Consider the following 15449-nt stretch of genomic DNA (forward strand, 5'->3'; position numbering starts at 1 on the left):
TTAATTTGACTATGATATGATATAAATGTGTATCGATCACTTTAAATGTTTGTATGGATTAACCACAACTCAACATAATTGCAAAATTAGCAAACTTATTAGAATATTAGTGTGTGTTGCATTGAGTACCACAACCATATTCCAGCATAATGTTTCTGTATACATATAAGTAATTGACTGTCAAAGTATGATTTTGGTACTCAATACAACACATGGTATACCAGAAGATTAAACAACATAACTCTCAAACATTTTCCCATATACTCAATGTTAATGTGGTTGAGGGTACCATACTTCCATCGTTTCCCCTGCGAGATGAAATTCATAATTTTTATGAATTGTTCATGAAAATTCATGATGTATTCATGACTGGTTCATAAAGATGGTTCATGAATTTTATTCATGAATATATTCATAAAATGTAGTTCATGAACTAATGATGAATATATATGAATATAAGTAATTTTCAGTTTAAAAACAGAAAAACGTTTAGTTCAAGGTAATGAATGTTTATGGATTTTCATGAAGACACAAGTAATTGCCAGAAAAACTCATTACTCCTATAATACAACTTGTGCATGCACATGCACTGTTGAACAAGCCCCTGGTATAATTAATTACATGTTTTCATATATCTACTATCTGAAAAAAATAAATCATGAAATCTGTAAACATTTCATGTTTTGATTATAATATTAAACAAACACTGCATCATCATTGCCAGCATTTCTTTAACCCTTTCTCTACCGGCACATTTTACGTGATTTGGAGACCTTTTGACATAGCATTATCAAATTTTTTCTAACCTTTTTATCCAAGGAGAAAGCAAGACATAACGCATACCATTTTGTAGGGAATTTCATAGAGATGATATTTCATGACTATTCAGATACCCAACGACTGACCTTATTAGAAGAAATGGAGGTCAAAGGTCAAATAAGTGCAAAATTTTATCGAATTTTTCGACACTTTTTAATCTTCAAGCGAAAAATTTACAATGATGTATGTTGAAATAGGAAATTTAGAATAAACTCACAAAAGAGCATTATACTGTACTACATGAATCACATAAACTTTTTTTTAAATTCTGTATATAACGACTTTAAACGGGTTGCTTTTCAACGGGGTATTTTTCAATTTTAGGGTAGCAATTTTCGTTTTTTGCTCATCCTAGACACATTTATGCATTCCAGCACATTTTAAAGTGAAATATGAGGTCATAAAATTAAAAGGGACATACAGCAGATAAATTGTCTTAATGTTTGACCTCATTAGAACTATTTTTGGAGGTCAAAGGTCAAATAAGTGAAAAAAATTCATCAATTTTTCAATACTTTTCAATGTTCTTGCTAAAATTTTACACAATGGATGCTGAAATAGAAAATTCTGAATATACTCTCAAGAAGGCATCAGAACTGCAATATCAATACACCATTTTAGTTCAAATATTTTTTTAATGACCTTTAAGTGGTTGCTAAGCAACATTTTCAATTTTTTGGCTGTATACATTTTATGTTTGTTATCGCTCATTCTAGACACTTTGTGTGTATTCCATGATATTGTAAGTAAGATATGGGCCAAAATAATGTAAAGAACATTATAAAATTCTGTTCTTAGTGGGGTCAAGGTCAGATCAGTACAGAATTCTGCCTTAAATTGCAAGTACATATCAATTTTGAAATGCTGCAATCATTATGGATATACCACCTAATAGTTGACGTAAAAAGTTGTGAACAACAAAATCCTGAGAGAAATTTGAAAAAATTAATTAATCTTTTTAATTTTGCATATCTTGGTTGCCATTCCAAAAATACACCTAAAACATATGAACTGAAATAAAATTCGTAAGCTGCGATTGCATGTAATTCAACCTTTAAGTGACACACATTATTAAAATAATATGGTAAATATCATATGGTAATATGATAAGCATAAAGAAACCTCATGAGATGGACAATGGAGTGAACTTGGAATCTCTTTTTCAAATAAGTGGCTTTTGCATTACAATCCTTTCATTCATCTTATTTATGTGACATGCATTTGCTCATCCTTTCAAGCAAAGGATTCTAGTCTGCTACTCTTCTCACAATTTAAAGAATGGAATGTTATCTTATGAATCATTGTTTACAAAGGTTTTTATTACTGAGACTATATAGAGTCAAGAAATATCCTGAATGAAGATATCGTCATTTACTATAGCACTTGCTGATTGGTCAAATGATGTCAATAAACTCCAATCAGAACCTGTGAAAAAAAATCCTGACTTTTGATAGCAAGATAGACCAAGGGTTTGTGAGAAGAATAGCAAATCCCTTCGTTGGTGAAGACTGCATTCACTAGCCATGTTTGATGAGAAACATTTGACTTGGTCTTTTAAGCTAATAATAAATTGACAATGCAAGTTATTAAAAAAATGTTGTCAAAAATTTGAAGTACAATTTGCAAACAGGGTTTCTTGTGTTCTAATTAAAAAAAATCACATCCACAATATCAAGTAAATTAAAAAAAAAAACCCAGTACTTTAGTACTTTCCACCAGTGCAATTTTGTTCAAATTTATGATGCATATTTACTAGCAAATTAAATTGACAGACCCACTGGCCCTATACATTTCCTGAAAGATGTGGCTAATAAAAGTGTGGCAAAAATGACAAAAAGGTGTGGCTTAACAGTGATGTAAAAATTACATAACAGTAACTACAACATGTATAGTATCTTTCTGTTAAACAAAAACAAATCCATTTTCTTAATGCCATTTAAAAGAAACCTTTATTTTCATGGATTTTTTTCCCCGACTTTAAATTTAACAAGAAAAAATAAACTAATTGATTTCATTACAAGATTTTTCTGGTAACAGTGCTTAAGGGGTACAATAAAGACTTGACGTCATCTTGGAGGGAAAAAATAATAATAAATGGCATTGGCAATATTTAACGCAAAACTGTTTAGTCAATAAGTAGAAAATGTGATTTTTTATCCAAATATACAAATCCGGAAGTATTGCAAGCTGAATTCTAAATCAGACTGATTTAATCTTCCACAAAATGTTGAAGACCAGAGCACTTTTACTTTCTGGACACCATCTTTCATCAACTGTCATTTCTCTGAAAGACTGAAGGAACTTCTTTGACTTGTCCAAGACATGATCATTTTCTGTCAAGTACATGTAATCAGCTTCTATCCTGTAAACGATTTAAATATCTTGAAACAGATTATGTGAATTTACATATATAAAATTAAGAATGCTACATATAATACACTGATATAATTTTCCTTTTAAAATTAATAGTATATTTATTATGTGATTCATGTAGTTAAATGATTTGGTTAAGTCAATGTATCAGGACTGAAAAATAATCAAGCCAGTAGTAAACCATCATAATTGAATTATTGAACTAAAAGAAATAGCATACCTGGCTGTCAGGGTTGTTAAGAAAAAGGACACATTAATAGATTGAAAACTGTTGCTTCAGGGCAAAATTCCTGGGGCAAGGCTGTTTGTGTACATGGGAGTGTTGATAAATACCCATCCGGTGAATATAGTTTGACCACCCACGTATACATGTACATGACTGAAAAATTGAGAAAATGGAAATTCTAACCACATACTTCACAAGACTGAAAATACCACAGCAGTCTATAAAAGACAGCTTGTTCCATATCTGAGCATAAATTCGAATACATATTGTGTGTTTAAATAGTGTGTTTATATGTAGAATCATGCATCATAAATATCATGTGTATCACACACTTTTTTCAAAATATAAATCAAATTCTTATAAACTTGTGTGAATGCAATATCAAGAGAATGCAATTAAAATTTCACTTTAATTAGAATTTTTATAGATATAGAAATTTTCACCAAAACAAAAATTTACCTGTTCATTGGTCATAATAAGCACCTGTGTCCCCACATAATGGTCTTTCTAGTGCATGGTAGGGTTAGCAAGTGGGTCTTCACAGATGAAAGTACTGAAGCATATGGTGCCAGCACCCTAAAAATTCAATGTGACAGAGTGTTACATGTACACACCAGCTGCACACATACTGACAACAACTCTCCATTATTATGGCAACTTGATCTTATTTTGAAAGGTACTTAAGAGTGGTCGTCAAAAGCATATACTTCAAAAGCAACACAAAATTGGCTGAACTAGTTTCAGAGAGATACAAACACTGAAACAGGGTAATGCCTATACATGGAGATCTACCGTATGTACTCGCCTATAAGTTGGTATTTTAGGAGTTAAATTTTGGTCCAAAACTCTATGTCCGACTTACAGGCGAGTCATCAAAAGATAAGTCTTTTTCTGGACAGCAAAATATAGTATTCTGTAAACATTTCCAAGTAACCTAAAAAAAATACAACCGACTTATAGGCGGACCGACTTATAGGTGAGTATATACGGTAGTAGGTGTGTACATTTTGTTTTCATTTGAGCGTGAATTAATGCGTTTTAAAGACAGTTTTAAACTCTTCAGTCAATACTTACTCACCTCTAATACCAAAGGAAAGACTGTATAATTTGATGCATTGATGTGATGTTCTTCGTCGTAAAATAATCATGAAAATTGACGTTCAGATCATCATCATGCTGCTGTGTACTGCTACAGCAGAAACACGTGGTAATCTCAATTCGTAATAACTCTTACAGTGATGAGTCGTGTACATGAGAGTTTTTGTGCTTATTTCAAAGTTATTAAATTCCGTGTCAGTAGAGATCTAATTAAATTTCATATTTTAAAGAATATATATATTAACATACAGCGAGAATATATATAACGTTACATGTATTAACATACAGCAATATTAACTTCGATTTTTTACGACGTAAAGACGTTTAGGGAACTGTACATTTTTATCAACATTATTGTACATGTAATATAGATAAATAAATTCATTATATTAAAAAAAAAAACTTTACAAATGAGTAAATATTTGTTTTTTTAAAACCAATTATTTTGTATTAAGCAGTTATTTCATTTAAAGTATATATATAAATAGTACTTATAAAACAATATGTTGTTCCTAGTAAGACGCAACAAAATCTACCTTGACGTTAAATATTGATCGCCCCCGATATTTCTACAAAAATTATGCGAAGGTCTCAAATTCAAACTATCGTAATTAAATAAATACTAAGAGTAAGAAGACCTATATGGGCTTGTTGAAAAGGAAATTTTCTCTACTTTGATCAGCTTTATTTTGTTTTCCCTATTTCAGTACAGAAATACACGTAAAGCTGAGATTTATTTAAATATTACGAATAAAAACGAGAAAAAACACGTAAAGTGCAAGAAAATTCTTGTTTTTACAAAATATTTTAAAGTAATAACAATATTTTTTACATATTTTAAAAGCAGAGAAAATATGCTTTTAGAATATATCATACTTTCTTTATTAAGTTAATCAGGAAAAAAAAATGTCAATCGTCGGGAAAATCGTCAATTGCTTTGGAAAATTGCGCCATTTTCAAAAAGCCGTGTATGTCTTCAAAACGTAAAATCTATTCATTACCGACATTAAGACATAAAATTTTTATATAGTTTAAAAGTAGAGAAAATTTCCAAAAAGATGATATAAAGTTTATATACCTTTATGCTATCATAAAATAGATACGGAGATCTTTTTTTCGCGAAGGCGTGTTTTAACGCACCACCGATCAAATTGGCCGGTTTGGAAGTGAAGGGGTTAAATTAAATTACGCATGTTACTTCATTATTTTAATTAACCAGTTATATTGAAAATGTGCTTTAAATAATCTCATTTTTCACGACGCAACATACTTTGTTCGATCGAATTTTCTCTAATGTCAAAATTAAATTAAGTTGTGAGAAACTGAAACAATTAAGAAAAAACTTCATAATCTTCCTTAAAACACGTCATAAATTTATTTCCAACCAAAAAAATTATATGTCTTATCTGTACTGAACCGTACTATTCTTGTGTCGAAACGCTATATCCCCATACTAATATTGACGTAACGTTAGTTAAAAAGTCATACTTTTTCCATGCATCGTGTGTAAATGATACAACCAGACTGCATGGTTGTGAAGTATCTATGACATGATCCACATTCATATTTTTTTCGTCTATTCTCCCATACTTCTTCATAGTTATTGTCCTCCGGTTCCTGGAAGACACCCATTGATGACGTAAAAAAATTCTTTGAATTCATAATTGATAAAAATTATATTGATTTTTAAAATTTAATTCCAGTGAAAAATTATTCAGATAGTCTTTGTTATTTTTTAAAATAAAAATATTGGGAATTCGAAACTACATCCTAGCTCTGCCTTACATTTTTAAGAACCCAAGTTTCCATCGGTCAAGACGAAAGGCGCAAACTTGAAACGCGCGAGACGCTGGAAATGTGAATTGATGATATTAAAGTATTATAATCAGAGTAGTCATTCTTTGTCAGCCTCTTAAGGAAATAACAGAATACGAAGAAAGAAGAATATATATACATGTTTTCAGAGGATCAATCTACTTTGCAGCCATAACTGCAGAGATTAGTGGTGAGTTACAAAAAACGGTAGGAAATCACTGATTTAATCATTTAATCAGATATCTGTCGGAAGATGTTACTCTATTTGTTAAATTATTATGCTTTTTTTTTTAAATGAAGACTTTGCCAAACTTTGCTTTGAGTGGGGATCCAACCAAAGTAACATACATTAATTATAGATAGGCTAGTTTATCAAAACATTCATAGGCCTATTGACCTACAACAGGGAGGCCGAAGGAAATAGGCAAATTTCCTCTCAGACTGCTCTATGGAAGGACTGCTACCCCTTCTAGATCTGCTTATGATGCATAAAACTAAAAATTAATAAAACTTGCAAGAAAAGAAAAGTATAAATTTCTTTTTCCGTATCTTTAGCTAATGACAGGGAAGGGGAAAAAAACCTATGGTAAATTCACAATAAGAATTCAAAACCTTTAGAGTATGAATTCTTTTTAAAAGGGGGGGGGGGGGGAGGGGGTTCCTGGCCACTTTTACACTTGTAATCTAATGGTGCTTTAATTGATTAGATAAGGCACATACGAAGTGTTTTGACCCAAGATTGTGGATGCTAATAAGAGTTGTGTAAACTGAAAATTCTCTAAAAGTCATATAATTGTTTTATTGTAAATTTTATTGTAAACGTATGAAAAGTTTCTTTTAAAGTGTAAGCCAAACAGTTAAACTCTCTTAAGTTAATCTATTAGAATAATTATACTTTCACGAATTAAAATGATTACACAGACACAAATAGTCTATCATTAAAAATGAAATTTTTTTTTCTATTAAATAGCATCCTGTTTCAGCAAACTATTTTCAAGGCAAACAAATTTGCTCCTAAAAAGAGCACCAGCTTCATCATCTGAATCAGCAACGAGAAGGCATTCACCACCTGCTACATCACTAAATACTACAGGTAAATCAAGCAGGTTAATGTACCTAGTAACCTTTGAACTGTTTGCAGCATCTCTCTGCACTTAACCTTTCCTTTTTTTTGGGGGAAAAAAAAAATCTTATTTTTGTTATAAATTGCCAGAAAAATTTCTTTTAATTCTGTTTCAATAGGCACACTTTCTTCAGAAAGTGACACTGAAGATTTGGACCATGAATTTATGTCTAGGGAATCTTTAGACAAAGACAGTTTAGTACTTTTCATATTTAATTATGTTATAGTGTGTAAGCCATGATAAACTTTTAAGAATCATTGTTTTAATATTGGATGACCTACCCCGGTAGTCCTAGGTAAATTTATGATCCCCTTTGCAGTTTCGGTTTGCAACTTTATGTCAATCTGTTTTAGTAAATGTAACTTTTTAGCATTACACACCAAAAGTTGCTTTTAATACTACACTTTTCAGCTAAATAAAGAGTATACTAGATATTTATAAATGATTTTTTTAAGGTGAATGTTCTTGGCAACCTTCATTATAATACCATGTTTCAGTGTAAAAATGTTAAAGATTTGTTGATTCTCAGTAGTTAAGAAATGTAACAGAAATCTTCATGGGCATTTTCAGAAGTTGTTGTTGTAGGGAAAAGAGAAGCAGTTCATAAACGAAGTCGATGAGTTGAGATCAGAAGATAAGAAACTCTGCAAAAAAAAATCCGGGCTCTTGAAAAAAAAACAAAAGAAAGAAATGAAGATGTGTTTATGAAACACTGATGCCCCCGTATGGCAGCTTATGGCAAAGGTTAAAGTAAAGTTTCTCAAATGCAAGTCAAAATCCAGGCCAAAAGATGAAAAATGTTGGTACCCAAAGAAAGGTCTTGTCTCAAGAAATATACCTGTGAAATTTGAAAGCCCTAGCTGCAACTGTTCAAAAGTTATGGCGAAGGTTAAAGTTTTTTTTTAAAAGTAAGTAAAACGTCAAGGTCAAGGTCAAAGTTGTTGGTATCCAAAGGAGATCTTGTCACAAGGATTACATACGTGAAGAATGAAAGTCCTAGCGCCAACCATTCCAAAGTTATGGCCAAGGTTCAACTTTTTCAAAAGTAGGTCAAACTCCAATGTCAAGGTCAAAGGGTCAAAGTGGTTGGTATCCAAAGGAAGGAGATGTCACAAACAGGGATGGGGTAATCGTAATCGAGTAATTGTAATCGATTGTAATGATTACCTTTTTTCAAGTAATCGACAGTAATCTGTAATCGAAGAGATTTTCGATTACTTGTAATCGTAATTTAATCGATTGCAGCTAAAATTATCAATGTAATTATAATTACTTTTTCGATTACTTTCGATTATTTTATATATAAATGGATGTTATTTTGGAGAATTATTTCCAGTCAGTCACATAAATATCAAATATAAACCACCTAGTGTAATGTTTGGATTTCCTAACTTTTATTATCATAAGTTTAATAATGTTCTCAATAAAATTTGCATTATAGGCCTACTGGTCTAGTATTAAATAATTCAGAAGTGTATTTAATAATAAAATATACAGATTTTTCATGTGCATTTTACATTTGACCCATTGTCCTCTTGCTGCATGTCCTTTTTCATATTTCAGATGTTGAAAAACTTTGTCTTGTAATAGAAAATTTTAAATAACAAAAACAGATTTAAGTGCTGTTTTAAATATCTGAAAATGTTTAAACAACTTCAAACTTGTGTTTTAGTAACTTTAAAATTTGCAAAATCATTCTAATGTTTTCATTCAAAATTGTAAGGTTGCTTTTATATCAGTGAAAGGTTAGAAGTGTCTGTAAGAGAGGGAGTAAGTGTCACTGTGTTTGCTTATCTTAATTGACTAATTAATTGAGTGAGACATCCCTGATTTGCAGATAATGAGGTGTAAACTGTGAACTACCTAGTGTTTAACTTTCATTCCATTGAAGACAAATGATATTATGAAAACAATAAATAGCTCTCAAAACACTTACTTCAATACAGAATGAAATTGTGCTATTAGTTTAATTACTTAAAGACACATTTAATTTACATGTTTATTACTAAGAGTTCTAATTTACTTATTTTTTTTGAAAAAGACACGTACAGGAACGTTTAATGTGTACCGTCAACATACGGGCAGCCCAAATACTTCTAATGAAGTAATTCACAATAAAATACTAAATAATTTTTGCAACAAGTCAATAAATATGGAGGTTCAGATCTAATGCTGAAAGGAATAATTCATTCCCTGGCATATTTTATTGCAGGAATCATGTCTCCACTTTCCATGGTAGAGAATCTCTCATTTGGGCATTTAGTGAGAATGTTAGCTAGAATAAAACATTAAAAGAATCTGCACTGAAACTGCAGAACACATTCAAACTTCAGTGGATAACATCAACATTTACCATTTAAATATTGCTTTGATATTTGAAGGGATAAAAACTTGGAAGTAATCGATTATTAATTGATTACATCTTCCAAAGTAATCGATTACAGGTCAAAAATGAGTGTAATCAAGTAATAATCGATTACACAAAATTCCTCTAAGTAATCGATTATTAATCGATTACATTTTTCAGTAATCGTGCCCATCCCTGGTCACAAGGATTACAAATGTGAAGCATGAAAGCCCTAGCTCCAACCATTCAAAAGTTATGGCCAAAGCTAAAGTTTTTCAAAAGTAGGTCAAACTCCTAGGTCAAGGTCAAAGGGTAAAAGAGGTTGATATCCAGAGGAAGGTCTTGTCATAAGGAATACACATGTGAGGTTTGAAACCCCAAGCACCAAGTGTTCAAAAGTTATGGCCAAAGTTATAGTTTTTCAAAAGTAGGTCAAACTCCAAGGTCAAAAGGTCAAGGTTGTTGGTATCCAAAGGAAGGCCTTGTCACAAAGAATACACATGTTAAGTTTGAAACCCCAAGCATCAACTGTTCAGAAGTTATGGCCAAGGTTAAAGTCTCATAAAATTTTGTTAAAGTGGGTCAAACTCCAAGGTCAAAAGGTCAAATATGATGGTACCCAAAGAAAGGTCTTGTCACAAGGAATACACATGTGAAATATGAAAGTCATAGCTCCAACCAATCAAAAGTTATGGGCAAGGTTAAAGTTGACAACAGACAGTCAGACAAACAGATAAACAGACAAACAGACAGACAGGACAAAAACAATATACCCCCGGGATCTTTCAATCGGGGGGCATAAATTCTGAGGAAAGACCCAGCCCTCCTCTTGACCAAGTAAGGTTTAGGATTCTGTGCAGAGTCGTGTTTGAAATTTTTTGTAATTTTACCAGGAATGAACTACATGTACATGAGAAATTCAAAACATTCAAAAAGTTGCAAGTAAGTGGTAAGGCAATTACAAAGCCTTTAATTCTCGTATGAAAATGTGTTGTCATTTGAATGCTGTTTTTGTTTAATTGTTATTAAAAGAAGAGGCAGCTCAAATTGAGCTAATATCAGTTCTTTATGTCTGTCTGTAAACAGTGTTTCAAGATACTTCAACTCTTTCTAGTTTAAGTCACTTTAAATAAGAGTAAAATAAGATATATATGTATACATAATTATGGTTATCAACTTATCAGAGTTGTTTACTTTAAAAAACATTTTGTTGCCAAGGTTGGAAAACAAACAGAAATTTTGCAAAATCTTTCAAGATTCTGTATAAAAAAATATCTTTTTTGTCATCTTGCCCAAGCAAAACTACTAGATTTGTTTGATTTACAGCAAAGAGATAAACACATGTAGTTTCTGTGCGACTGTCCCGTGGTACAACTTACTGTCTGTATTACGTCAGACGGCGGGACAGTCACACTAACCTCTTCCACACGTGGATGCCGAGCTGACAGAACGTGTCAGGGACAGCAGCGGAGCAGGGAGTCGGCACGGGCCAGAACCTACAGATCTGTATATGTGTTTGTATATATTGTTAATAAATATTAGTAAAGAACCTCAAAGACTTTACTGGCGCCCAACTCGCAGGGCCCAGGAGATTCCCGTACTGCTGTCAAAGTTAGTTTTTTTTAGGCATCGTTTTAGCCGCCATTTTTGGTGCTGCTAGATATGTGAGAGCACGTGTTGTTTTTTTTTTTATGTATTTCTTGAATCAACTTTCAGAATTAATTTGTATTGTCTGTGATTTTATCTGATTTGTTGTGATATTTTATTATGGATATGTTGGTAGAGGAAGCCATGTCGGCTTTAGGCCTGGGCACTCGCCTGGCTGACAGGCGGTCAGACAATCTCAATCTTCGTTCTCCGTGTAGGATGGGGGTTTACCCCGGGGAGGGGAGTTATTCACCATATGTTTATAGCGGGAGCGAACATTTTGCCTCCCGTCACACACCTTTTGCTCAGTCAATGTCAGGCCACGTGGGAGGGGGGTTGCCCCTGGGGGGTCCCTCTACATCTATGCCCGGCCTGCACTCGGGCATCCCCTGTGGGGAGGGGAGTGTATTACATGGAAAGTCAAGAAAAGAGGTAAGGTTTGCCCAGTCTCAATTTGGCTCACCAGGGATGATGACCAGTGATTCCCTGGAGGCCTCTCTAGGTAGCCTGTGTAGGTGTGGCTCAACTGGTAGCACTGTGGGTTGTAGCCCACCTAAATATGAATATAGGGAGGTTCCCTTGAATTCGGGATCAAACCATCAGTATTCCTTAGGTCATGTGCGACCAGATAGAAGAAGCCACCCTGTCCTTGTGGGAGACACAGCTAACCTGGGGGGCCCTGCTACCATGGGTTATAGACCAAGCCGCTTGGGTGAGGTTGTACCACACCCACTTGACACCGCCCTTCCGTCCCCTACACCGTGTGTTAGTCATCAACCCGAGAGGCCTGTGAGGCCCGCACAGCTCACCTCCGAGTATGATCGTCTACATGTGAGGCCCGTAGATCCTGTAGGGCTCACCTGGGACCCTGCACCCATACAGAGCCAACCTAGACTAGCAGATTTTGGTGCGCCCTCTCTCGCTGGGGATGATTTGCAACCCCGGAGCTCAATGCCATGCACTATATCTGCCCCAGCCCCAGTAAATGTGGGAGTGTCCCCAGCAATGGTTCATTCACAAGTAAATCCGTTAGACACTGGAAAGACTGCTGCCAGACCCCAACCTACATCATTGTATGCTAGTTCCATAAGCACACCTTACCATGTGCCCCCATCAGTGTACATCAATCCTGGGGGTAGGCATGCCCAACCCCCAGTACCCGACCTCGCCCAGTCTCTGTTGTATCGAGGCGAGAGTACTCCAGCCACACTCCATGGTATGGCTATGCCCAGTGCACTGCAGCACCATAGTGTTCCTGTGTCAATGACTTGTAGTCATGCCCATCCCAATACCCCTGCCTGCCATTTTGGAAGGGAGGGGGAGAGGATAGCACATGTTCAACCTAACATGTATGGGGCAGCCCATCCGGGATACTATGCTAGTCAGTCAGTCCCGGCTAACCGGGCTTGCAACTTTAGTACACCAATACATTATGGCTCACCTGGTTACCAGGGCAGCACACCATACCCAGGTAGGGCAGCCACTGAGAGTAAGTCCCGGTATAAGGACCTTAGGTATGATGGTAAGACCAGCTGGAAGGCATTTTTGCATAAGTTCATGAGGTTGTCTCACAGCCAGCTGTGGACCGAGGAGGAGCAGCATGACCAGTTTTGTTTCTGCCTTGAGGGGGCAGCAAGTGATTATTATACCCTGCTGTTGGAAACGGGTCATCTTTGACTCGCTGATATTCTGCAGAGGTTTGAGAAGTGTTTTGGCTCCTCTGCCCCCTATCTCACTCATCAACTCAACTTCCAGGCTGCCAATCAGAATCCAGGAGAGTCACTTCGTCAGTGGGCTGACAGGGTGCTGACTTTAGCAACTCGAGCTTTCCCTGGTGCGCCTGATGTACACATCCACGCTATACCTCGGCTGTGTTATGGGGCCGAGAACCGTGATGCTGGCCTTTATGCGCTCGACGGACTTCCACAGACTGTGGAGGAAGCTGTGGAGCGAATGCAATACTACCAGCACTCCCGGCTACATGGGCCTAAAGCCAAGAGAGAGGTGCAGAAGTTGATCCTTGGTGAGGACACTGAACAGGATGATCCCGGGACAGTAAATGTCCCTGCTAGGGAGGAGCTTGAAGCCCTCCGGAGCAGGCTCGAGAAGATTGAGGAGTTGATTAGGGAGAGGGAAGCTGCCCACCTTCAGAGACATCGGAGGAATGGTACCCCGCCACCCAGATGGACGGAGCGAGACCGTAAGCCTGCCGTATGTTTCAAGTGTGGAGAGGTGGGGCACTTCCGTAGAGATTGCCCCACCCGAGCTACAGGAAACACAGTGGCTACTGATGGGCAGAGGGGCGAGGCTAGGCTGAAAGGATCCACTGGAGAGGTCCCGTAGGTTGGATCCCAAGGACCTGGGGATCGGTGTTCCCCGCTCCTGTATGCGGCATCGGCGCAAGTGCCGCAGGATGAAAGTGCACTTTGAGATGCCACCATCACCAGGGCTTTGCATGGCTGAGGAGGAAGTGGATACCCTGGAAGAGGAGGTGGGGAAGCCTGTAGCTCCCCACTCCACTCTGGAGCCACTTGGACCAACCATGGTTGGTAATGAATCCCAGGATTTAGGGAGGATTGCCCCTTGTGATTTTGACTTGATGTTGCCAGTGTCTGAAGGGGAGGAACCCTCTGTACCCAAAGGACAGTCAAGCTCGTCTGTGGGCTTTACCATTAGCCTGCACGTGCAAGGCATCGGGGTGAAAGCAGTAGTGGATACTGGGGCTGCAGTCAGTGTGTTGTCGACCAGGGTGTATGACCAGCTGAAGCCTAAACCCCCAATCCGGAAACATGTGACCATGATACAGGCTGGGGAGGATTCCAAGTTGGAGGGATTCATAGTTGGACCTGTGACCCTGACTTTGGGTAGTGAGACACATGAGGTTGAGCTTTATGTTGCCCCTTTGAATGACCCAATGTTGCTGGGCATGGAGTTTCTCTGTGCCCAGAAAGCCCAGGTGGACTTCGGAAAAGGGATCCTTACACTGGGGGATGAGGCAATAAAGATGGAGTTTAGGAGGTCTGCAGATGTGTCAGAGGGAAGAGTGACCTTGACAGGAGGCACACCAGCTGAGGTAGACCTCTGTATACCTGTGCCTTGCCTAGTGAGGGAATTAGGCAGTGTGGTGCCTTTGGCCCATCCCGGAAGTGGACTGTGTATGCCAGGCCCAGTGGAAGAGATGATGGAGGAATCATTATTGGATTTGGGTATAGAGGATATCGGTGTTACACCTCTCTCCCCAAGACCAGCCCAACCTTCGAATGAGGCGGCCTATGGTCAAGTTTCTGTGGGATCACTGAGTTCTGTGGACAAAGGCCTCACCCTGGAGGTAGATATACATGGGGTCACGAAGGATCATGTTGTGGAAGTGGGGACAACCCCATATGATTCTGGCAGTCCCTTGTCGTCTGACAGTGCGACACCAGAGGAGAACAGTGCATGTCGTTTATACAGATCAAGGCGGAGGCCTGGGCGACTCCGGAGGGTGAGTTTACCCTCCAGGGCCTGATGGTGTGACTGGTGTCACAGTTTCTCAGTAGTGAGTGGGCCTGATGACCTTGGCCCACTCGGTTATCGTTAAACAGATGTAGGATGATTGTCTGGGAATTATCCCGGACATACCACCTGGTTGGGAGTAATCCCGGACTTGTTACCTAGGATTAATCCTGGGTGTGGTTTTGCCTGGAGCTTGCTCTGGCACTTGTATTCCTTGGGCAGTTAGCCTGGGAGGGTGTTCACAGCGCCCCGACGTTGGAGATGGTTCCGGACCCTCTTTCCTGTGGTAGACTCCAGCCTTTCAAAGAAAACAGGGGGGAGTGTAGTATCTGTGCGACTGTCCTGTGGTACGACTTACTGTTTGTATTACGTCAGACGGCGGGACAGTCGCACGAACCTCTTCCACACGTGGATGCCGAGCTGACAGGACGTGTCAGGGACAGCAGCGGAGCAGGGAGTCGGCACGGGCCAGAACCTACAGATCTGTATATGTGTTTGTATATAT

General features: G+C 37.3%; 1 protein-coding gene and 1 long non-coding RNA gene across 2 annotated transcripts in view; both read right to left on the minus strand.

Annotated features, from left to right (window-relative positions):
- LOC133192081 (uncharacterized) overlaps positions 1 to 15449 on the minus strand; it is a 506856-nt gene that overhangs the window by 85486 nt on the left and 405921 nt on the right. The window lies entirely within an intron of this gene.
- Positions 3079 to 3990, minus strand: LOC133192659 (uncharacterized). Its single transcript, XR_009721851.1, has 3 exons — positions 3878 to 3990; positions 3413 to 3571; positions 3079 to 3181 (listed from the first exon to the last, which is right to left on the minus strand). It is a non-coding gene; the product is annotated as an uncharacterized LOC133192659 (long non-coding RNA).

The sequence above is a fragment of the Saccostrea echinata genome, unplaced genomic scaffold (genome assembly GCF_033153115.1).
Source record: "Saccostrea echinata isolate AGI-Se365-2 ecotype Australia unplaced genomic scaffold, CSIRO_AGI_Sech_v1 ptg000025l, whole genome shotgun sequence".
NCBI lineage: Eukaryota > Metazoa > Mollusca > Bivalvia > Ostreida > Ostreidae > Saccostrea > Saccostrea echinata.